General features: G+C 47.6%; 1 long non-coding RNA gene across 1 annotated transcript; it reads left to right on the top strand.

Annotated features, from left to right (window-relative positions):
• Window positions 1-852: 852 nt before the first annotated feature.
• LOC123383777 lies at window positions 853-20,899 on the top strand. The gene is made up of 5 exons (XR_006593979.1): window positions 853-947; window positions 7,779-7,876; window positions 16,295-16,373; window positions 17,010-17,143; window positions 17,634-20,899. It is a non-coding gene; the product is annotated as an uncharacterized LOC123383777 (long non-coding RNA).
• The last annotated feature ends 4,422 nt before the right edge of the window (window positions 20,900-25,321 follow it).

The raw sequence follows: 25,321 nt of genomic DNA, 5'->3' as shown, positions 1-25,321 counted from the left end.
TAAATCTAGAGGAGGAAGAGAAGGGCTGGGAGGCTAGAAAGAGAACAAGCCTAGTGGAGAAGATCAAAAGTCCCATTCTATTTGCTCTGATAACAACAGGGAGTCATTGAGGGCTCTCCAAGCAGGACAGTGACCTGGTGATGGTGACGAAGGGGGTGGCCTGAACCCAAAGTTCTCTTCACCAAATGCCTTTCCTGCTGCGGGACTTTCCCTGAAGGTTGAACTTAAACAAATGTCTTTTGTCCATTCTGTTTCCAGAGAGAAACAGACCATATCCCCCCTCTTCCAGTTGCTAGGACACTAATCTGTTTGAGAAAGGCATGGGAACATCTGGTTGGTGGGAACGGTGCTTCTGGGAATTTCCTTTGTATCTGTGATTCGTGCTCCAGGGTTCTCCAACAGGGAAGGGGCAGCTCATGGCCAGGCACTGGGGCAGCAGCGAGGAGAGCTGGCAAGTCGGGGAGGGGAGCCCCTTTTAGTGAACACCGACTGGATGCCTGTGCTGGGGCACCTGCTGTTGTATCATGATGTATCCCAGAGGGGCCAGAGCTCAGCGAGAAAAAGAGGTGCCTTAGATTTATCTTTCTTTCAAAGAAAGATTTTGGTTTTGCGTGGGTTATCCTCTTTCTCCTCACTAGAACATAAGCTCCGTGTGGCTGATCCTTTGTTTGTTCTCTCCTGTACCCCTGGTGCGTCGAGAAATCTCTGTTGCGCAGTAATAATAGTAGTTAGCGTTGGTGGGGTGGTTACTAGCTGCATGGCACGTTGGTAAGTTCTTTAGATATACAAATTCTTCTAGACTTCAAAATCACCTCAGGAAGCGGGTATTGTTTTGTCCCCATTTTATAGGTGAGGAAACCGAGCATGAAGAAATGAAATAACTTGCCCAGGAAGCAGCGGAACTGGTAGTCCCAGGCAGTCGGGCCCCAGAACCTGTGCTCAGAGCGGTAAGATGATTTGTTGAATGAATCAATGACCTTGCCCCTGTTGCACCAAAAAACTGTGTTCCTCACTAGGACGTCCCATCTGCCTCCCTCATACACACAACTAAGGCTTCATCTTTGTGGGGTGTGGACTTCCAGGATGGTGGGGCTGGGTTTCCCCCCTGCTCCACCCAGCGGGGAGACCACAGGTGGGCTCTTCTCAGAACCACCCAAGTGCAGGGTCACAGGCCTCCCTCCAGGCCACCAGTGGCTTGCTAGGCTCCAGGCACTGTCACCACAGCAATTGGTGTGGGCAAGTAGGGGGCTGTGCATATAGGTAAGTCAGATAGAGCCAAGAGATGCCTCAGGCCACAGCGTCCTTCCTGCTGCTCTTTCAAACAATGGTCCTCACAGGGTACCGATGAGGACAGCCAGACCCTTCAGCGTTGGGCCCCTTGTGTGGACCCTGCTAATCTCATCCCTCATCATGGCCTCTCCTCCCCTCTTCCTCAATTCAGAAAACTGTTCAATATTCTGAGGCCCAGGTCACCTGGCTCTTCATCTGTTTTTCCCAAATCTATTAATTAGAACATGAACCTATGCTCTGACTCAGGGTTTCAATGTTTGAAACCCAAAAGGCCACACTCAGAAAAATCAAAATGGCATTTGAAACTCATCAACCTTGGCCTTGGAATTTAAAGTTCCTGGGATTTGAAACTCAAAGGTCTTTTTTTTTTTTAATGTTTATTTATTTTTGAGAAAGAGACAGAGTGAGAGTGGGGGAGGGGCAGAGAGAGAGGGAGACACAGAATCCGAAGCAGCTCCAGGTTCTGAGCTGGCAGCACAGAGCCCGACACGGGGCTTGAACTCATGAACCATGAGATCACGACCTGAGCCGAAGCCAGACACTTAACCGACTGAGGCATCCAGGCAGGCACTCCTAAAACTCAAAAGTCTTAACTTTTCAAACTAAAATATCTTAGCTTCTGAAATTCTTGGCACTTGAAACCCTAAAGTTTAGAATTTTAAAACTAAATGAATGGCACTGGAAGATGGGGAGAGAGCAAAGAATTCAGGGATAGGGCAGGTGTGTGTGTGTGTGTGTGTGTGTGTGTGTGTGCGTGCGTGCGCACGCGTGTGTTCACATGTATGGGGGAAATATCAGTAAATATTTGTGAATAAAAGGTTAACAAAACTCTTTCCTTCTCTTTTTCTTAATGTTTATTTTATTTATTTTGAGGGAGAGCGCAGGGGAGGGCCAAAAAGAGAGGGAGAGAAAGGATCCCAAGCAGGCTCCACGTTGTCAGCACAGACACTGACGAGGGGCTCATACTCACAAACTGTGAGATCATGACCTGAGCCAAAATCAAGAGTGAGACACTTAACCAACTGAGCCACCCAGGCGCCACTCTTTCCTTCTCTTAAGAACAGATTTGACCTTGGGTTAACTTACTAGCTCTGTTAACCCTAGAAACCAGAAAAAAATGTTGGCTGTGTTGCCAGGCAACATTGCTTATGTCAAAAATGGCTCTTGGCCAGTGAATTGCATCCAGACTAGAAGGACCGTGAATGTGCCTGATGAGGAAGCCATAAGGTTGAGCTTTCCCATGTACAAAGACCCCTGAAACTGGGTGTGTCCTTTGCAGGCACCCTGGAAGCTTTGTATATGGAGCTGTTATTACAAGAGACACTGACTAGTGTGACATGAGTCTTGAAGCCCACACCTGCCCCATGTAGATAGTATTTCCTGGACTTAAGTCATCACCTGAGGACCAAACATGACTAGCTCTTGGACTGCTATGGGGACTCCTAAGGATAAGAAAGTCCTGGTGCTACCCTTAGGCAGGCTATTTCTTGGACTGTGTCCTGAGTGACAAGCATGTGCTATGGTCAGGTGTGAATTTCATTACCTAGATGCATGCAAAGAAGGCCCCTCCCCCTACTGCCCTCCCCCATTAGCTCATGTCTCTGCCTCAGTTACAGCTAGGTAAGCACTTGGAATATTCAACTTAGCTAGAGCAACATCTAAAGGGAGGGGAAGACAATGTCCGCCATTTGCCCAAGACTTCTGCACACTGTATTCATATGATCTCTGCACATAAGAATTCATATCATCTCACATCAGTCTCTTCACAGGAGGATACTCGTGCATTTTACAGGTGAGGAAACTGAGACTCCCAGAGGTAAAGAGACTTGCTGAAGGTCATGCAGAAAACCAGTGGTATAGCTGATGTCTGGAAGACTCAGATTTAAGTGCTAGTGTGTTGGGTATGAGCCGGCAGACCTTGTGGGCTATTCTAAACCTCAATCTCTCCCTTGAAATAAGCGGATGTAATTATATTACCATACAAGGAGGCTGTGAGGCTTGAGATAGTCCACTTTCAGATGTCAGGTGCAAATGCAGCAGAATTTAAAATCTTCCCCCTCTATCCCCATCCTGTCTGTTGCCAACACCCCCCGCCCAGGGCTGTACTATCTAGCAAGAGTCTCTAGTTGCCAGTGGCCACATGGCAGATGTCCCCAGTTCTGCAGAGCAGCATTTCCACGGCACAGATAATCCTGGGGCACAGCTAGAACAGAGGTTCGGCTGTGTCAATAGCCAAATCTGATTTAAAATGGGGAGCCTGATTACCAGCATTCCAGAATCACCTCTGGCGAATGTAAGTAAACCTCGCTGTTGTTAAGGCAGTTAGAGAGAGTCCATTCATTCAATAAATATTTGATGAACACCTACCACATGTCAGGCATTGTGAATACCATTTTCTGTGAGCACACATAATCCTTGCCTGTAGTGTTTCACAATAGTTAGGGAGACAGACATTAATCAAGTAACTAACTCAAATAGGTTTTTAAATCCAGCAAATGTTATAAAGGCAAATGGCAGGGTATTATGAAAATTTGTAACAGGAGGTCTGTTGTAACCTGCTATTGTTATTGCCCACCCAGCATCATGCCCTCATTTTCTCACTTTTCATTTGAGGCCCATGTTTCTCTTTCTTTTTTTTTTTTAATTTTTTTTTAATGTTTATTATTATTATTTTTTTGAGACAGAGAGAGACAGAGCATGAATGGGGGAGGGTCAGACAGAGAGGGAGACACAGAATCTGAAACAGGCTCCAGGCTCTGAGCTGTCGGCACAGAGCCTGACATGGGGCTCAAACTCACGAACCATGAGATCATGATCTGAGCCAAAGTCGGACACTTAACCGACTGAGCCATCCAGGCGCCCCCTCTTTCTTTTTTTTTTTTAATGCTTATTTATTTATTTTGAGAGAGAGAGAGCAGGTTAGGGGCAGAGATGGAGGGAGAGAGAGAATCCCAAGCAGGCTCAACATTGCCAGTGCAGAGCTCCATGCAGGGCTTGATCCCATGAACCATGTGATTATGACCTGAGCTGAAATCAAGGGTTGGGCACTTAACCGACTGAGCCACCCAGGTGCCCCAACATATTTCTCTTTCATCAGCCCATGTGATTCAGGTGGGGATGAGCTGAGGGTAGGGATATGATCCTGGCCAATCAGAGCATTCCACTTCCTGACCACTTCAATGATTGGTCAAAGATCTGCATATGACCTAAATCTGGCCAATGAGATTCAACTCTGGGACTTTTGTGAGGACACTTAGGGAAAGCAAGTTCTCTCTGCACTGGGGTTTCTAAACTGGAAAGATAGAAAATCTGGGTCTGCCATGGAGGTGCCTCCCAGGACAGCCTACCTGAGCCTGGAGCCCCACAGAAGAAAGTTGAGAGATCTGTCGTTAGGCAGCTTCCTGGGGATGAGTCCAGCTCTATCTGAAGCCATTACCCTTGGATTTTTCTGTTATCTGAACCAACAGTCACTGTTTTTGGCTTAAGTCAGTTTAATTTTATTTTTCCACCACTTAAAATCAAGAGCTTTGCCTAGTACAGGACCAAAGGGTCTTGGAAGCCTTCCCTGAGAAGTGACATTCATGCTGAGTGCTGAAGGACGAGTAAGAGGAAACTAGGCAAAGAGGCCAAGTGTGAAGTCAGCAGTTTGGGGGCTTTTGAAAACCTTGAGAAGTTCAGGAAAGGGGAGGGTCCTCATCCTGTGTTCAGAAAAGGCATTCATGAAGGGAGATCATCACGGGGAAAAGGTAAATCACAATTCACACCTAAGGCTTCTATCACTCATGGTCTTTCATTTCATTTGAGCCAGACAAGCTCATCTCTATTCACTTGTGATAAGACCTACATTATAACAATGAGCTCCTTTTGCAGACAGAAAGATGTCCTTCCCTACACTGGCCATTCCCAAGAGGGCAAGGCCCAAGCTTGCCCTTTTTTTTTATTATTTTTTAAGCTTTATTTATTTTTGAGAGGGGGCAGGAGGAACACACACACACACACACACACACACACACACACACACACACACAGTCTGAAGCAGGCTCCAGGCTCTGAGCTGTCAGCACAGAGCCTGACACGGGGCTCGAACCCACGAACCATGAGATCATGACCTAAGCCACCCAGACCCCCCCCCCCACCCGCCCCAAGCCTGCCGTTGAAGCACCTCTGCTTCTGGCTTTGGAGGCAGAAGTATATTTTTTTAAAGGGAGGGAGGAATTAAACCAAAAGTAATAACAGACCGAAAATGGGGCCTATTTTTAAATGCAAATAACCATTTCTTAATTTACTAGTTTTGTAACAGTGTGTGGTTTTGTGTTTCAGATTTTCTTAATTTTTAAGTGTTTGTTTTTTTCATTATGAAACTAATATAACCACATTTTGGGAGATGTGGAAGAGAAAAAAACCCAACTCTTTATTATTCCCTCTTTTCAATCCAACCAAAGTTAGTTTTTTGTTTTTTGTTTTTGTTGTATTTTTCTTCTGTCTTTTTGTTTGGCTAGTTCTGTGCAGTGTGCAGCCTAGTGCTTTTCAAACTTTGATCACCTAGGGATTTGTTAAAATGCAGATTCTGACTCAGTAGGTCAGAGCCAGGACCAGGGATTTCTAATAAGCTCACAGATGATATCGCTGCTGGTCCTGGATCATGCACCGAGTCACATGGAGTTGAAGTCAACTCCGGGCTGTGTGGCCTTAGGCAACCCACTCAGACTTTTTGCTCCAGATCCTAAGTCCTGGTTCTTAGGGGTCTCCCATTGACAGTAGGAGATGGGAGGCACCCATGTCTAAGCACTGCTAAAATGTCATTGGGAGGACTATGTGGGTTTGAGAAGCCACTGAGGTAGGGGTGAGGTTTCTGAGAAGCCTGCTTCAGTGGGAGGCACCAAGGAAGGTAGGCCATGGTACCTTCCAAGGAGGGTGGCCTAGTAACTTCCGGCCTCTGTCTTCCCAGGGCAGAATGGAAGTGCTCGAGGTGTGGAGCAGACACTTAAGCTGCCACCCACATCTCCCATTCCCCTTCCTCCTACCCTGTCCACCCCTCTACCGCGTGAATGCTAAACCCGCATTTTATTAATCTTCGCTGCCCAGGTGGGACAGATGATTAGCTTCTCCAAGGTATTTCAGATCTCAGCCTTGCCCCTGCTCACTGAGTGTGTTCCCAGCTAAAATCTTAGCATATTAAACGCTTAAGATATCTGCTTGGGAGGGGGGGGGCACTTTCGACAAGAGACACGCATTAAGCCTCCACAGCTCTAGTGAGGCCTGATCCACTCTCCTTTCTGCCTACCACACACAGGAGAAATGTCCCTCCCCCCTCTCCCGCCCCCCCCACTCCCCTCCCCGCAAGACTGGCACTCAATAGTCTATAATCTGACCTCATCTAACTTCCCCGCCTCATTTTCCTTTTTTTTTTTAATTTATTTTAAATGTATTTTTTTTAATTTATTTATTTTTGAGAGAGCGTGCGAGTGAGGGGCAGAGACTGAGGGAGAAAGAGAGAATCCCACACAGGCTCCATGCTGTCAGCGTGGAGCCCGAAGCGGGGCTCGAGCTCACAAACCGTGAGATATGACCTGAGCTGAAGTCGGACACTGAACTGACTGAGCCACCAGGGCGCCCCCCCCCCGACACCCCGCCTCATTTTCTTATGTCCCACATTCCAGCCACACTGAAGCCTCCCAGGCCCCACTTGCGTGCCACTGCCGTGTCACTTCCTCTGCCTCAAATGCCCTTCCCCGCCTTGATCCTTGAAGAACAAACTTCAGTTTATCCCTCAAAACGTAAATCATACGTCTCCTTCTTCGGAAGCCTTCCAGACCCTTTCATTGCAGGGGCTGACCTCCTGCCCCAAGCCTCCTTTGTGTGTTGCACGGACCTAACACAAAGGGCATGACTCTTGGTAGCAGGTGGCTTAGGAAAAAAAACACGGGAGAGGATTCATTGATTTGTGTAATGGAAAAGAGCAGGTGGTAGAGTTGTGGCTTCAGACACACCTGAGACAAAAAATTGAGTCTCCTTGGTCTGGCTTGATCACGTGCTGATCCTTGAACCAATCACCGCGGCCAGGGGATCAACAGCTCTGACTGGCCCAGCCTGAGTCACATGGCTACAACACCTGGAGCCGGAGGGTCTAGAATGGGGAAGGGCAGCTTCTGGAGGGAAACCAGGGGTCTGGAACCAGAGGCCAACCAAGTATGGGCCCAGCAGCCGAAACCCCCACGTCCCCACCTTAGAGCACTTTTCACACTGTAGTATTTGTTTATATGTCTCTCTTCCAGCTAGTAGGGAACAAGGGTCTTTCTAATCTATAATTCCAGAACATCATTCTAGCCTAAGGGAAAAGGAGCTTAATAAATGGCCATTAAATTGTACATTTTAGGCATTTCCTTGCTATGTGACCTACATAGCAAGTAAATGAGAACAGAGTCTGACAAAAAGTTTTGTGACATGTGTATTAAGGTAATGCTTCCTGACATTTTTTTAAATCATAGATTGACTTTTGCTCCGTGCCTGTGTCCATCCAGGGTGAGTCCAGGGTTCTCTCGTGGAATCCACAATGCTGAAGAAGGGAGGGCTCCCTCCTTGACAGGTGAGAAAACGGAGAGAGAGGCCCAAATGCCTTAAGTAGATTATCTGAGGTAACACAGCTGGCCGGTGGAGTCGCTGGGAGGGAGTTAATGCCGTGCGGGGCTGCCTTTCCAGGACTTTGCTGAAGGGGTTCTCAGTTCAGGGGGACAGAGAGAGAGGGATCTCGGAAGCACCTTTGGGCCTGTTTGAAAATATTGCCCCCTCAGTTTGGTTTCCCTTAGAGCCAAACCCTTGAGACAAGGCTTCAAGTGCATGCGTTTGACTTGGGAGGGGACCCAGGGTGCACTGGTGAGAGCCTGTCCGAGTAAGACCGAGCGGACTGCTGTGGGCAACTGGAGCGGAATGCTGTGGAGACTCGCTGAGGGTCAGGGAAGGATGGAGCTCACGGTGGTCCCCCCTAAGGGGCAAGGGATCTGGCATGTTTTCACCCTGACTCTCTTCAGCCATTGGTTGGGGCTGCTCCCAGGGGGCAATCCTTAGCCAGCATGTCCAACAGCTAGAAAAAGGCCTCAGGCACCGCCAGATGGATGGGGTCCGGGGCCTCACGCAGGGCACTGACAGAGGCCGCTGCGACCCCTGTCCTCCCAAGCTCGGAAGCACTGTTCTTCAACAGAAAAACAGGCCAAAATATTTGAAATCAGGGCCGTTCCGGACCTTTAATGGTGGAGCACATAAGGCACAGAGCCTTTGGGGGGCCTGAGGGGGAGGCAGTTTCTTCTTCCTGCTCTCCCTTCACCTTTCTTGCTGTTTACCTTATGTGTTAACTAGTGTTGCACAAAGGTGGTTCTGAAGAGAGCATCCGGGGATCTAAGTGCAGGGGTTCGGTAAACCCAAAGATTATAGCCAATGACTTAGATCTGATACGTATTTTCAACGTTTTTTATTTTATTTTTGGGACAGAGAGAGACAGAGCATGAACGGGGGAGGGGCAGAGAGAGAGGGAGACACAGAATCGGAAACAGGCTCCAGACTCCGAGCCATCAGCCCAGAGCCCGACACGGGGCTCGAACTCACGGACTGCGAGATCGTGACCTGGCTGAAGTCGGACGCTTAACCGACTGCGGCGCCCCTGATACGTATTTTCAAACAGACTTCCTGGAGCACCTGAGTGGCTCCATCGGTTAAGCATCGGTCTCATTTCTTCTAAGAAAATTATGATAAAGCATTTTAGACACACCAAGTAGGGGGACAGTAACAGCAAACACCCATGTCCCCACCCCCAAGCTTCAGAACTGGGCCATTCCATGCGGATTCCATCTTTCAGAACGACCATCCTGCCAGAGATGTGGAGACAGGAGCCCGAACTTCTGGCCTCCACTCTGCCCTTCCCAGCTGTGGTCTTGCACAGTCACTTCGTTGAGCCTCAGTTTCCTTATCTTTGAAATGGGGATCATGCCAGTACCGACCTTAGGGAGAAAATGAAGAGACCTGTGAGCTGATGGGTGAACACAGGTGGTCCGTGCTTTTTTTTTTTTTTTTTTTGCAAAATGTTTCACCGCATTTCTTGATAAGCCTGAAAAATCTCCATCCTTTTCCTTCTTTCAATGGCTGCAATCTTCACTCTGATGTTTCTAGCACAATAGAGTTCTTAGTGGAAAAACGAGCAAAGGCAAGGCTGGCCGTTTCTCAAGTCTTGTCAGCAATCAGATACAAGGATACACACTTCCCGGTATCCCAGGAGGAGTCGTGCAGGTTAGCTCAGGAGCAGGTTAGCTCAGGAGCGAGCATGAGTGTGTTCCAGTGGGAATGTTCATTTGTTTGCTTACACAGGTGTCCTCATTGCTTGGGGGGAGGAGGGAGTGTGCGGGGAGCGCTTGGGGAATGTGTACATGAACTCTGTGTCAGTGGATATGGTCCCTTGACACATTTTTATCTGGTTACATGTTTTTTCCTGTCATGGTAGTTTTTTTTTTTTTTAATTTTTTTTCAACGTTTATTTATTTTTGGGACAGAGAGAGACAGAGCATGAACGGGGGAGGGGCAGGGAGAGAGGGGGACACAGAATCGGAAACAGGCTCCAGGCTCTGAGCCATCAGCCCAGAGCCTGACGCGGGGCTCGAACTCACAGACCGTGAGATCGTGACCTGAGCTGAAGTCGGATGCTTAACTGACTGAGCCACCCAGGCGCCCCCTGTCATGGTAGTTTTTTATCCCATTACTATAATACCCAAATATCCTGACATTCCTTCAGAAATCCCTCGATTTCTATTTTCTCCTGCCTGCCAAGAAAAAAAGGCAAAAAGATGTTACATTCTAAGTCACACAACCCAGCCCCATCAGGAACAACTTCCGAGCAGAGGGGTGTCAGTTAGCTACTGCTGTATAACAAACATTACAATCTCAATGGGTTGAAACAATGAACATTATTGCTCATGAGACTACAGGCCAGCTGGGTGATACTTCTGGTCTCAGCTAGGCTCCCTCCTGTGTCTGAGGTCTGCTGAGAGTCATGTAGGGAACGTTCTGATCTGCTCTGGGCTCTCATAGTTTTGGGGTCAGATGTCCGTAAGCTGGTCCACAATGTAAGCTGGGACACCTGGGCTCTCCTCCAAGCCTCTTTACATCCTCCAGCAGACTAGACAAGGTTTGTTCATGGGGTATGAGAGAGAGGAAGCATGCAGGTACTCCCAACTGACACACCATCACTTCTGTCACATTCTACTGACCAGAGCAAGTCATGAGTTCAGCTCAGTCTCAAGAGTTGGAGAAATAGAATCATCTTTCAATGAGAGGGGCTGCAAAGTCACATTGCAAAGTGATGTGAGTACAGTGAGGCCATTCATACAATGAGTCCACTGCAAAAAGGAAGCATTCTGGAATGGTCACCCTATCTCAACTGCCACTACCCATAGCTGAGTGTGTGGGTCTCCAAATTGGCAGGTTCAACCTTGTTCCACGAAGGAAGGGAGGGAAATAGGAAAGAAGGAAGAGAGGACTGGGCTTGGCAATACTGGGCTCCCTCCCCATCCTAGCCAACAGCCAAAGGGCTGGGAGGGATTCGCTCTGGCAATGCATGTTCCAGGCATCCAACTTGGAGCTCCTAATACTTAGTGAATCTCTGACACAGTTCAATAAGTTAGTTTATAGGGCATTACTGATTCATTAACTAACAACTAATTGTTAAACATATTTATTCAAGTCTTTGAGCAACAAGATGCACACATGAAATCTGTGTGGTTTTATCGCTGCCGTGATAGTCATGCTCATTTAATCTTAATCCCTCTTTCAAGAATTATGTTCTTGTTCTTGTATGTTAAAGGGATGTTCCTTTTGTGAATCTGGGTGCCTGAGCTTTAGGGGGCTCCAGCAGAGGGAGTTAGAGGAGGTTTCCCTCCGATCTTGCTGAGCACCCTCGGGACTCCAGAACCTCCTCCATGCTAGCTCCCCCACCAACTTCTGCCTTGGCCTGGCTGGGCACTCAATTGTCCCATCTCATCTCTCCACGCTAGTCACTTGCCTGCCTCCTTCGAGTTGACAGCAGCCCTGGGAGTCAGATTTGGCTCTGAATCCGGGCTTCACTGCTCTCCTGGGTTGCTTTGGGACATTTTGAAAACCTCACTGACACTCAACTTTCTCATCTGCAAAATGGGCATCAGATGACCAAGACTGCTTTCAAAGTTCGCTCAGAGTAAAAATCAAAGTTCTTGCAAAGATCGTAAAGTTTGGATAATCTGGCCGCTGCTCCCTCTCTGAACTTATCCACTATTCAGTCTCTCCCCAGCTCCTCCCCCCCCTCATTTTCCTACAGCTACTTGGGCCTCCTTGCTCTTCCCAGCAGGCTACTTCCTCAGGGCTTTTGCATATGCAGTTCCCTCTAGCAGCAGTGCTCTCCCCCAAGCAGCCACATGCCTCTCTCCCTCACCTCCTTCATGTCTTTGTTGAAACTCACCTTCTCCCTATCTGCCAGGTCTGCCTAGAGAACGCAGCCCCCACTCTGCTGCACTTCTCATCCAGTTCCCTGCTTGATCTTTCTCCTTATTAGCACTGTATAATTTACTCCACAGTTCATCAGATTCGCACAACATCAACAGCAAGATGAGCCATTAGTTTTGTACCACAAAGAAGGAAAAAATAACACCAAGTAAACTGTAGAACAATGCTGAGACACCATCGAGTGTAGGATACACCCTGATTTCAGACATATTAAATGTGAGAAATAAATCCACATCACAGAATCAGTGAAATATGGTGTATTTTACATATTTATGTTGTTTATTTTTTTTAAGTTTATTCATTTATTTTGAGAGAGAGAGAGAGAGAACAAGCACAGGGGAGGAGCAGAGGGAGAGGGAGAGAGAGAGAGAGATTCCCAAGCAAGCTCTGCATTGTCAGCGCAGAGCCTGATGTGGGGCTCAATCGCATGAACCATGAGATCATGACCCGAGCCAAAATCAAGTCAGATGCTTAACTGACTGAGCCATCCAAGCACCCCAGAAGGTGCTCTTGCAATATTGTTCAACATTAAATGAATTCTCTTCACCCCCAAGAAAGTACAAGACCTAGAACTGCCTTAATACTGCCCAAATGGGCTGTAGGAGTTTCCGATGTAAGGCGGAGCATGTCAGGAAGGGGTTCTGGTGGGAAAGCAGCCGGCTGGACAGTGACAGCAGGGAGCTCTCCGCACCAGCATGGCAGACAGGAATTCGCTGTAGGAATTCACTGCTACAGTGTAGAGGGTATCCCCTGCTGTTGTGGGGCACCCTGCTTGAGTGGCCAAACACATCCCCCTGGCTTCCTGCCTCCATGTCCCAGGGCCCGGACCCAATGAGAGAAGGGTGTGAACAAGTGAACATGTTGACTCGCAGGACCTGTCACAGGTTGGGGAGTGGTAATTCGTCCCATCCTCACATTTACGCAGGGCCTCACACATTCAGATTTGAGACATTCTGGGGAAGTCACTTTCTGTGTGAATTTTAGGCAGTGCTTTGTAAAAATATTAATGAAGTCTAATTTAAAATGCAAAACTGGAAACAGTAAAAATATCTCCCCCTCCTCTCTCTCTCTTTCACACACACACACATGCACACACACCAGTTAGTGGAAGGAAATTCAAGAGTCCAACATTTTCAGAGAGGGCCAGCCAAAAAAAGAATTCTAAGTTGTACTTCATGACTGGTGCCACACGATGGCGCCACGCCAGCCATAAACAGAAGCTGCCTCCGTCTTATCCTTGTTGGTCTTGAATTATGAGACTTTTGAATTATGCAGGGTCTTCAGGAACACTTCTTTCACATACTCCTCATTGTGTTTTTTTGTTTGTTTGTTTTTTAATTTTTTTTTCAACGTTTATTTATTTTTGGAACAGAGAGAGACAGAGCATGAACAGGGGAGGGGCAGAGAGAGAGGGAGACACAGAATCGGAAACAGGCTCCAGGCTCTGAGCCATCAGCCCAGAGCCTGACGCGGGGCTCGAACTCACGGACCGCGAGATCGTGACCTGGCTAAAGTCGGACGCTTAACCAACTGCGCCACCCAGGCGCCCCAACTCCTCATTGTGTTTTATGGGTTGTGTTGCTCAAAGCATTCGTTTGTTGACTTGTACCTTGTAAAATATACCACTTTGTGACACCATTTCTTCGTTATTTGGTCTATCAGGCACCCCCAAACATGGAAGTGGCCCCGGGTCTCTTGGCTCTGAGAGGCCCCAGAGATTTACTTTCCTGTTGACCCAGGGGAGGTAGCATCTCCTTGCCCCATCCATCCATCCCCAGAGACTTCCATGGGTACATACATGAAGCAAATACTCTGCAGCACATACCCTCAGAAAGGTCTTGTGCTGGGAACCAGATGTCAGAGATGGATCAGATGGGCTCCCCAGAGCCTAGAGGCTGGGGGCTCTCAGGGGAGGCATCCTGGAGGAGATGATGTCTTGACATTCATTAGGTTGAGAGTGTGCACCTGAACATGAAATTATTAATTACCCTTTGTCTCATTGGCTGAACCACGAGCTCCTTGTGGTCAGGAAACACAATGTCATTCATCTGTTTTTCTGCCCTTCTATTTAACAGAGGAAACAGAAAGTGAATTAAGTATGCAAATTTCTTAGAGCCTTGCCTGATGCATAGTAAAGACCATGTAAGTGTTAGCCGCTGTTCTTGGTGTGGCCATCTTGCTATTAACCAGAATCGATGTATACAGAATGAGTGAGTGGCGTGGTAGAAAGAGGCTCAGACTAGAGGTCTAAGGCTTGCACTGGAGTCCAGGATGTGCCCCTGACTAGCTCTGATCCTCAGTTCAACATCCAGAAAGTAGAGAAAATAAAACCTTTCAGACCTGGGGTTTTGAGGGGGAAATGAAATTTGAGAAAATGCACAGAAAACAGCCAGCATATAGAAGATGCTTACTGCTAATTCTGCTCCCCCTTCTCATGTTATGGCACCTAGCACAGGACTGGGCATGTGTGTGGGCTCAATAAATATTTATGCATGGATTGATAAGTAATATTCTCATTGCTTTAAGAATATTAGTCATGAGGCACCCTGGGGTGGCTCAGTTGGTTAAGTGTCCGGCTTTGGCTCAGGTCATGACCTTGCGGTTTGTGGGCTCAAGTCCCATGTCTAGCTCCGTGCTGACAGCTCAGAGCCTGGAACCTGCTTTGGATTCTGTGTCTCCCTCTCTTTCTGCCCCTCCCCTGCTCACACTATCTCTCTCTCTCTCTTTCTCTCTCCCTCTCTCTCTCTCTCTCTCAAGAATAAATAAAACATTAAAAAAAAGAATATTAGTCATGAGACACGTTCAAGTATCTCAAACTCTGAAGCAGAAATGGGAAGTATCTGACATATGAATGTCCGCTCACCATGCCTCACCCAAGGCAGACATTATTAATCAATCATGACATTCTACCAGTCAGGACTGGCCAGCTAGGATCATGTGTCACTGGCAAGGTGCCCCAGGGGAGGGCAGTCAGCAGGAGTGAAGAGTTGGCCCTCCTATTGGTCCAGAGGAAGAAGAAACAAAAGCTTGCATACAACTCACTTTGGCTCGTTCAGAATTGGTTCTGAAAAATACACAGGCTTCTGCGTTGATTTGCTTACATGAAGAGAAACCCAATATCTTTATGATAAAGTACCTCTCACACTAATGAGTCTCCCTTAGAGCCTGTAAGAGTTGGGGTTTGATTCGGTTTTTTGTTTCTTCTAAATTACCAGGAAGACCTTTTTTTTTTCTTTAAGGGCTAGGAAGCATCATTCCATCTGGAAGAACCATCATCATCATGCCTCCCTTTCCTGGGTGGCTGACTCACTTGCTCGGTTCCAGGAGGCACTGCCACTCAGTTCTGGTTAGGAGCTGTGTGTGCATCACTGTGCGTGCACACCCACGAACCATGGGCACACACACACACACACACACCTGCCAGGGGCACAAAGACACCATGCTTGAAGTAGGGTGTGTGTCCCCCCACGCCTGGGGCTGCTGACAGAAGCCATTCTGCAAAGGCTTGTTAATTCTTAGACGGCGGGGTGTGAATATCGTCTGACATTTCTAGCTGTCTTCTCTGCACTCCGTCTCGCCCACGCTGAACCATGCACCTGCAGAAGGGAACTGTGAGCATGTTTGCAGCAGATGTTGTGTGCCCTGGGAACGCTTAAATATGTATTCTAGCGAAGGCGTTTGTTACCCAAACACAGGACCGGAGGGAGGAGGAGTTGGTGGCGGGGGGAGGGCATTGCTCTGGTTTCCCCAAGTCTATGTCTGGGTGATCTGGGTGGATAGCCTGTGAAATCCCAGGCTTGGATAAAAAACAAAAGGCTATCCTGACTTGATTTTTTAAAACAAGCTCAGGAAGATGTTAATCATATACCAAAAAAACAAAAAACAAAAAACAAAAACAAATAACACATGGGCTGTGGAGTCCCTCAAAACCAGAAACCTGATTTTGAGTCCCAACTCTACCGTTTAACTTGCTGGGTGACCTTGGGCCAGTTGCCTAACCTCTCTGAGTCTTCTCACCTGTAAAATGGATAGATTAAAGTTATTTACTTCTCAGGGTTGTGGTCAGGACCCGTTAGATTAGTGATTCATAAGGTGGAACCAATGTTGATACTATTTTCTTTATTTGAGCTTCTAAGTTCAGGATGGCATGTCAGGGCAACTTTGTCCTAATATTAGAGATATTATGACCATTTTCTAGTTGCCTCCGGTTCTCAGCTTCCTGTCCCCAACTCTGGCATTCCTGTGCATCCTGGGGGTGGCTCCTGCAGATCCTGCCCCTCCTCAGTCCCCAGGTCTCCCTGGCCTTGAGGGGGAAAATGTATTATGTTGCTCAGTACTTTTCTGATCGCAAAGTGACAGAAAATGGGAACTTACTAATTCATGTAATTAGAAAGTTCAAGGGTCTGACTTCCTGAGATTAGACACAAAGTACAAACAGGCCACCTGCACTTGATTTGACTCTATGTGTCTTCTCCACTTTCTCCAGGTCGGCTCCATTCTGAGGATTTTCCTCATGGCCACAAGATGGTTGCCAGGAACATCAATTCACATCCAACCTAAAAAAGGTGACTCTGTCCCAGCATTCTTAGCAAAATCTTGAGACTTACTTTCATTGAGCAGAGTGAGGAGAACCAGGCACAGGTACAGTGGCCCAAGGAATGCAGCACACTCACTGGCACAGACCTGGGTCACTGGCTGGCACTGGGCAGGGAGACTGACTTGGATCAAGAGTGTACGAAACTGCCTCCTCAAACAAAAATTGAGGGTTCTTGCTAGCAAAGGAGGGTGGGATGCTGACAAGACAAACTGCGGCCGTCTACTGCGTATGTCAGCCTAAAGCTGTGGTCCAAGGAACCCAGCGTTGAGCCTTCTCATTGTTCTCCCTGGGGTCCCAGTGTTCCTGCTCTGACCACTGGCCCACGATTCAGATAAGTGATGGGAAAATGGAATGAACAGTACCCGCGGGGTGTTGTGAGCAATCAACGGGTCACATAAGTAAATGCTTAGCTCATTGTGGGGAGACGGTTCCTTATGCCACCAGGGTCACTTCCATCTCCTGGATGCATGAGAGAAGAACATTCCCTGCAGGTAGATTGGGACCTCAGACTGAGTTCTGACCAATGGACTGTGGACGGGAATGACATACATATTCATGTCCAGGCCTGGCCACCTTCCATGCTTCTCTCTTCCCTGTCTATTAGGTGGAAGCAAAGAGCTCTGAGATACTGGAGCCACCTGCTGAATAAGCTCCGATCCCTCAGTTACCGTGTGGAGGCAGGCCACCCAAGAGATCAACTGGACCAGGCACACTGGACTTTGTAACAGCAAACCTTAGGTACGGTAAGTCAATGGTTCTCAAAGCGGGGCATTTGATTGTATCTGGGACATTGTGGTTGTCCCAATGACAGGTGGGGTGGGGTGGGGTGAGGAAATGCCATTGGTATCTAATGGGTAGAGGTCAGAGATGCTGCTAAACATCCTACAGTGCCCAGGGCAGCCCCCCAAACAAAGAATCACTTGGCCCAAAATGTCAACAGCACCAAGGTTAAAAAATCCCACTCTAAAATGTGAGCACCTTGAGAGAAAAGATTTGTCATTGCCCCAGGATAAATCCTGGACACCCCCCACCCCACCCTTTGATCTACAAGGCCCTGCAGGACCGGGATCCTGCCCACCTCTCCTACCTCACATCCTATCCTCTCCCCTTCCCTCACTCAGTACCAATCACCCTTGCCTTCATCTGGCCTCTTTTAGACCTCAGGGCCTTTGCACTTGCTGTTCCTTCTTCCTTAAAAGTATTGCCCCCTGCTCTTCTAATTATCCAGGCACAACTTAAATGTCACCTGCTCAGAGACACCTTCCCTGATCACACAGTGTGTATTAGATCCCCTTCCACCACCTCGTGATTCTCCGTTACCACACCACATCACCATTACTGGTGATCACGGCGACAAGCCCGATCTACAACGTGGTAATGTGCTGGTTACTTGGGAAGGGAGGGATCTGACTTCCCCCTGGAACCTGAGGACATGAGGACAAGCACCATGGCTGCGTCATGTATTTCTGTCTCTCCGGCACCTGGCGCAATAGCTGGCGCATGCGCAAAGGTGAAAAATAGACGAGTTGGATGAAGGAGTAGGTGAGGAATGGGCAGAAGGAGCAGGGTGTTTGCAGTCAGACACTGCTGGATTGAATTCTGGCTCCACCACCAGCTGTGAGTCAGCTTCACTCTCCAAACCCCCATCTGCTCGTCTGTAAAATGAACACAAGAATCCCATCTCCTGGGCTGGGGGAGGATGAAGGACGACAGCATATGCAGAGCGCCATCACGATTCCCAGCACAGAACAGGCACCTGTAAGGCATGCATTGAATATCAAATGCAGGGATAAACACCCTTCCCTGTGTGCTGTCATCTTGAGGGTGACCACTGGGAAGGAAGATGGAGCTGGGGTGCCAGAGCCTGGTTCATCCAGGCAGCTTCCCTCAATGATCCTATTCTGTACCCTGCCTTCTCCTTTAAGACCGTGACCCTAGGTCCCTCCTGCCAATGTCACAGGACCCAAGTTGGTGCCTGGCTTCCCTGCGCCCTGCCTCTCCCTTGCAGGATCCAGGAGAGATGTGATGCAGCCATCATGAGGGTCCCTCTTGTGAGATTCACAGCCCCTCCCCACACATGCCTCCCACCCCCTGCCTCTATCTGTGTCCATCTAGACTACGCAGGAAATGAAACTGGGCAGCAGGGTGTTTGCAATAAGGATCTCTGTGATGCCCTGTGATGTCTGTAAAAAGGAACGCGATGAGGGGCCTCTTTCTTTCAAGTACAGTTTCATAGCAGATTTGGGGCCATAAAGGAACTCGGATTGTTTCTACCTCTGGATGCATGAAGAGCAGGGACGGCAGGCAGGACATAGAGAAGGTGGTGACCTAGGGGAGAAACAGGTGCAGGAGCCCCATCTTATAGGAGAGGCAGGAGTGTGAGGTTGGGAGCTCCTGCACAGCCTCAGTGTGTCCCTGAGCCTCCTTTCCCTCAGCTGTAAGATGAGGTGGCGGCAGGCCCCACGACGTTAGGTTATTGTAAAAATCTGATGAGTTAAAACTTGTACAGCACCACTGGACAGTGGGCTGGCCAGTGACTTGCTTCCAAAGGGTTAAAGATGCTTTACTGGTAGAGAATCCTGCAAATTGGGCCTTAGGCCAGGTGATGAGTGACTTCAGCAGCATCATTGACAGTCTTCCTTAGCTGGCCTCCCAGCAGCCTGACCCGGATGGGGGCAAATGTACCGTACCCACCAACTTCCTTTTTGTCCCATCTCTGCAGCCAGGCTATCTGGCCACCTTTCTTTGGCACTTCTTAATGATGCCTCAGGCAGTTTGTAACCCCAGGCTCTCTGGAGTGGAGGGAGGCCTCAGATTCCCTCCTCCCAGATGGCACTATGGATCCACAAGTTGTCCTTTTTCGAGACCGGCAGTGGAGCCCGTTGGGGGTTGAAATGGGTCCCCACCATCAAATGATATATTGAAGTCTTAACCCCGGCATCTCAAAATGTGACCTTTTTTGGAAGTAGGGTCGTTAACAGATGTAATTAGTTATGATGAGGTCATACTGAGAAAGCCAGGCCCCTCATCCAATATGCCCAGCATCCTTGTAAGACAGCCGTGTGAAGACAGAGACACAGGGAGAATGCCGAGCAAAGATGGAGGATGGGAGTGATGCATCTACAAGCCAAGGGATGCCAAAGATTGCCAGCAAACCACCAGAAGCTGAGAAGAGGCAAGGAAGGATTCTCCAACAGACTGCAGAGGCAGTGTGGCCCTGCTGGCACCTTTATCTCAGACTTCCAGCCCCCAGAAATGTGAGACAATGTCTATTGTTTTCCAACTACCAGGTTTGGGCCTGGGAAACTAACACAGGGCCAAAAGGAAGGGTCTGCTTTTCCCCACTTCATGGCCTTCAACATCCTGAGGGATATCCCACTCAAACATTGCCCTCTGTGCTCCATCCCTGGAGCCCCTCCCTCACTTGGCTTCAGGCTCCCCTGCCTCCTCTCAGCAGTGGGTCTGGTGGCGAGGAGTGCGGGAGGCGGTGGTGAGTTGAACATAGTAAGGCATCTTCTGCCTTTCCTCCTCAAAGCCACTGGGTTGAGGTTGGGGGCAACTGTCAGGACCCAGTGATAGGTGGTTTTCTCCAGGCTATAGAATTCTTAGTACCTCGTGTTTTCAGCTGTGGACTCACCACCAATTTCCCAGGCAGCAGGAAAAGTTCCATTCACCGTCCTGTTATTCCAGATTTGAAAGCTCAGGTGGGCTCTCCAGGCCACCATGATCCTTGTCCAACCCCAGGGTGCACCTTCAGGCCTCCTGACATTAACCTGGTCAGCCTCTTCTGCCTGCAATAACCTAATGACAGGTGCCTCCTGCAGAAATATTCTGGGGTCAGCTCTTGTAAAAATTCCTCCCTTCCTCCACAGACTTAAACGGATGAATGAATGAATGAATCAACGCAAAGCTAATGCAGTCCCAAATCCACCGAGGGAAGACAGTGTGAGGTTGTGGAACTAGGCTGCTTGGGTTCAAATCCTGAGACCAAGAATAGCTGGGTGACCTTGGTCAAGTTACTTTCTCTGTGTCTCAGTTTCCTCATCTACAAAATAAAGATAACAACAGCACTTACTCTTGAGGTTGTTGTGGGGATTCAATGAAATATTGCCAACAGCAGATTTTGTGCCTGATGCCAATAAAGGTTAGTTTCTTTGTTAACCGAGATACAAGTCTCGGTATCTTTCGGCCCCATCCTGTGCCTGTGCTTAGAACCTAATTTCCTAATCTTCTTTCACACATTGGGTTTGGCTAATTCATCCACTGCTGAGTAATTCATTATCACAGACGGTGTTCTGGAGACAGAACAAAGGTTAAGATGCTATGGGCTGAACGCATGGGGGAGAGACACATTTTTAGTTTGAGGAAACAGGATATATAGAAAAATTGTACACATGCCAAAGCTGGGACTGGATGAAATTAAACCTCTTGACTTAACTGCCAATTAAAACATTACAGGAGCAGCACAGGCTACAGCCTGCAACCAAGCTTCTATGAGACCTTGTGTTGGAAAATGACTTCAGGGCCCCCTTTAAAAATAAGAGCATGGTTTGGTGGCCATGTCCACAGGGAAATGGCTTCTGTATGTTTTGGAAGGTCTCCTCTCTCCCCCTTACTTAAAGCACCTAGGAGATTTGACAATTAAAACCTACTAAGAGATGAGAAGGAAGAAGATAATTGGTCTCCCACCTAGTCCCGCCCCCCTTGGGACCCAGCAGGGGGACAAAATGGACCTCAGAACACTGCAAAATATGCAGCATCATAACACAGACTGTCTTCAAGCGTGTGCCTTCTGCTGTGAGAAAACTGGCACTGAACAAAACTTCTGTATCCTGTAAGTGATGTGTGCACAGCACCTGTCAGCTTGCAAATCATTTCTGAGCTCTAGATCTCAAACATCCTGTGTGCCCAACTGGGTAAGAGTGTTGAGGCACAGAGGGGTGAGGCGATGTTCTCGAGGTAGCTGAGGGGGTGTGGTTGGGACCAAGTCCTAGGCTCTTTGGAGGAAGCCCTGGGCTCTCTCTCATCAGGCTAGAGCACCCTGTCTGCCTCTTTCTTCCAGAATGAACCCAGGTCCATGGGCTGGGATCCGGGTGAAGATGAACAGCCCGGTAAAGAACATAAGGGCTGTGGCCTCAATTTTTGTATTAGGTAGCTGAAGGCCACTCTAGATGACCCAAACGTTTGGAAAGCATCAAAGGAAGAATTTGAAGAAACAGGACATGTGAAAAATCACTGGTGTCCTCAGAGGGCATTCCAGTCCATCCAAGATTAAGCTTTCCCTGCTTCTCTGACCTTGAAGTGTGTGAGGCTGGGGGGGAATCAAGGAGACTCCCTGGCTTTTTCTTAGTAATTTCAATGGCTTGGGAGGTAATTAAAATCAGCTGGATGCCCCTCTAGTGAGAACTTCTCATAAAGATGATGGCATAAACTTGCCTAATGAGCATGGAGATGACAGCAAAGGACTAGGGAAGGCATTACAAAGAGTAAATTCAACTCTCAAGGTCTTCTGTTTATGGAAACAACTAAAGTTACTTTCTTTCTAGCTGCCCAAGATCAGAACCCTTTGAATGGCATCATTGCCAGTGGTCAACTGGGCAAGGAAACTAAAATTCATGGTTTCCAGTCTGTCTTTGGCTTCCCCTTCTCCCCCTCTTTCTTTCATAGAAGTCCTCTTCTAGCCATTTTTAGATGGTTCCCCTCTTTACAAGTAAGTAGAGTGCAAATAATGAGCTCAATGTCGTTGAGTTATTCTTTGACTCAAGGCTCCAGCACTTGTTAGCTGGCAAAGGCCCTCTGGGGTGTCACTTAACCTCTTGCACCTCATTTTTTTCCTCTGTAAAATGGAGATAAGTAGCTCCCACCTCTGGGATTATTTCAAGCATTAAACCAGATAACCCATGAAAAGAGTATCATCACATCGCCGACATCCAGTAGGGCTGTTGCTAAAATCTTTTCTATCAGTTTCCTATTGTAAGTGTTATCAAAAATCAATCTCCGTGCTTCAGAGTGCAAACATAACTCGAAGACAGAGTTTGGGGTAAAGAGGAACATTAGCTTTATTGCTTTGCAGAGCAAAAGAGGCTGCAAAACTGCAAGCCCGCCCAAAGTTGGGGGCTGGGGTGTTTTATAGGGACATCAGGATCTAGCTGGTTTTGCCAGGACTGTGTATGCACTGCCAGCTCAGTTGTCAGGGTGGTACAGGGTTCCTGAAAGAAAAGGCTAAGAAGGGAGGAGAGGAGGTTTGAGGAAGAGAGGAAAAGGGTTACTTAGTTTGAAATCGAGCCTCGCTGGGCCATTAGTACAGCCATTTTGATTTTTCAACTTTGTGCTTTTATTATTTTTTTTTAAAGTTTCTTTATTGTATATATAGAGAGAGTGAGAGAGACAGAGTGTAAGTGGGGGAGGGTCAGAGAAAGAGGGAGACACAGAATCCGAAGCAGGCTCCAGGCTCCAAGCTGTCAGCACAGAGCCTGCTGTGGGGCTCAAACTCATGAACCACAAGATAATGACCTGAGTCGAAGTCAGACGCTTAACCGACTGAGCTACCCAGGCAACCCTCAACTTTGTGCTTTTAAGCCATTTCATAACGAATTGTTGGGCTTAAAACAATACAAATTCTCCTATGGTTCTGGAGGTCAGAAGTCTGAAATAAGCCTTACAAGGTGTGATATTGTGATTTGTAATAAATATATATTTGGTCTTCATCCCAGTTTCTGGCGCTGAGCTCCTAAAACGCTTGGAATTTCCTAAGGGAAGACAACAGTAAAGGTGTCCTTTGTTCTGTTGGTGAGTGACTTTTGGAAAGCACCTAAGGGTAGGAGCTGGTTGCTAGAAGCAGAACCTTTCAGTCTCACCCTCTGACCTCCAAGGAGGGGATAGGAACTGGAGATTGACTTTAATCACTAGTGGCCAACGATTCAATCATGCCTATGTAATGAAGCTTCCATAAAATCCTCTAAAAAAGACAGGATTCGGAGAACTTCTAGATTGGTGAACATGAAGAGATTTGTGGAGATGAATAAAAATACTAATGGTTGTGGGGTACCTGGGTGACTCAGTTGAGGGTCCGACCCTTGGTTTTGGCTCAGGTCATGATTTCATGGTTCCATTTGAACCGATCACTCAGAGTGAGCATGGGATCTCCATCTCCCTTCCCACATAACTTGGCCTTACGCATCTTCTCCCCGGCCCCCACCCCCCTACCCCCCCACCCCACCTCCCACCAGCTGTTCTGGAGTTATACCCTTTTATGATATAAACTGGTAATCTGATAAGTAACATGTTCTCTGAGCCTGTAAGCTGCTCTAGTAAATTCATCAAACCCAAGGAAGGGGTGATTGGAACCTCCAATTTAGAAGCATAGGTGATAGACTGGACTTGGAATTGGCATCTGAAGTGGGGGCAGTCTTACAGGATGCAGCCCTTATCTTGTGGAATATGAGGCTATCTCCAGTTACATAAGGTCAGAGTGAGTTGAACTGTAGGCCATGCAGAATCACTATAAGGCTAAAGTCTAGGTGTCAGTGGTGCTGCATTCCTTCTAGAGGCTCTAGTGGAGGATTTGTCTTTTCCTTCTAAAGGCTGCCTGCATTCCTTGGCACACGGTCTTTGATCCTTCTGCCTCCCTTATAAGGACATTTTGATTACGTTGGGTCCACCCAGATAATCTCCCCATATCAAGATCTTTAATTTAATCACATCTGCAAATTCCCTTTTGCCATGTAAGGAAACATATGAACAGTTCCTGCAGATTAAAAGATGGACATCTTTGGCAGGGGAGGTCATTAGTCTATTGTTATCATTAATATGTTTTTTTAAGTTTATTTATTTATTTTTGAGAGAGAGTGAGCAAGGGAGACAGACAAGCAGGTTCTGTGCCGTCAACAGCAGAGCCCAATGCAGGGTTCAAATGGAATCGTGAAATCATGACCTAAGCCAAAACCAAGAGTCAGATGCTCAACTAACTGAGCCACCCAGGCACTCCACAATCATTAATATTTTTATCAAACTTAGCTCATTTAACTTATATAATCCTCATTAAATCCCATGAAGTACATACTATTTTCTTCCCATTTGAAAACTGACACAGAAGAAGTTAAGTAACTTTTCCAAAGTTCCAAAGTTACATAGCCAGTAAGTGTGATTGGAAGCCAGGAAACTGGCCTCTGGAGTTCATGTTCTTACTAGCAGAAATATGTGTACAGCATTTTTTTTTTTTTTTTTTTTTTTGGTATTTTAGTGAGAGAGCACAGAACAGGGGAGAGGGGTATGGAGAAGGGAGTGGGGAGAGAGAATCTTAAACATGCTTGGCTTGGAGTCCATCGTGGGGCTGGATCCCACGACCCTGAGATCATGATCTGAGGTGAAATTAAGAGTCAGACGCTAAACCTACTGAGCCATCCAGGTGACCCAAAACAGCTGAAATATGTAAAGTGGTATATAATAAGCACTGTATTAATGTTAGCTATTATTGTTATTTCTACCAAGATTAATATAATAATCCGTATCACATATGGCTTTTGTGCGAAATAAGTTAAAGTGTAAGAAGCACCAAACAGTGCCAGTCGTACAGCAGGTCTTCATTTAGATCTTTCCAGTCCTTACCAGCCCACCTTTCTTTTCAAAAGGAAGAACATTTGTGCTCACTGTGCCCTCCCCAAGATGGCGCCATCCCAGCACCCAATCCGCCCCATTCAAGATGGCGTCCATCACTCTGAAAGCCACATTCCGTCCTTCTCAAGATGGCGCCAACACTAGCCCTTGTTACCTTCCTCTCTCCTGAAGATGGCCTTAGCTTAACAGTGGGCTTCTTTGACCCTCTCAAAATGGTGGCAGGCACACCATGCACAACATCTGACCCTTCCAAGATGGCGCCGGCGTCGCAAACTTTTCCTCTGTATTATAACAGCACTT

This window comes from Felis catus, chromosome A2 (genome assembly GCF_018350175.1).
Source record: "Felis catus isolate Fca126 chromosome A2, F.catus_Fca126_mat1.0, whole genome shotgun sequence".
NCBI classification, from domain to species: Eukaryota; Metazoa; Chordata; class Mammalia; order Carnivora; family Felidae; genus Felis; species Felis catus.
This window is presented reverse-complemented; position numbering and strand designations above follow the sequence as displayed.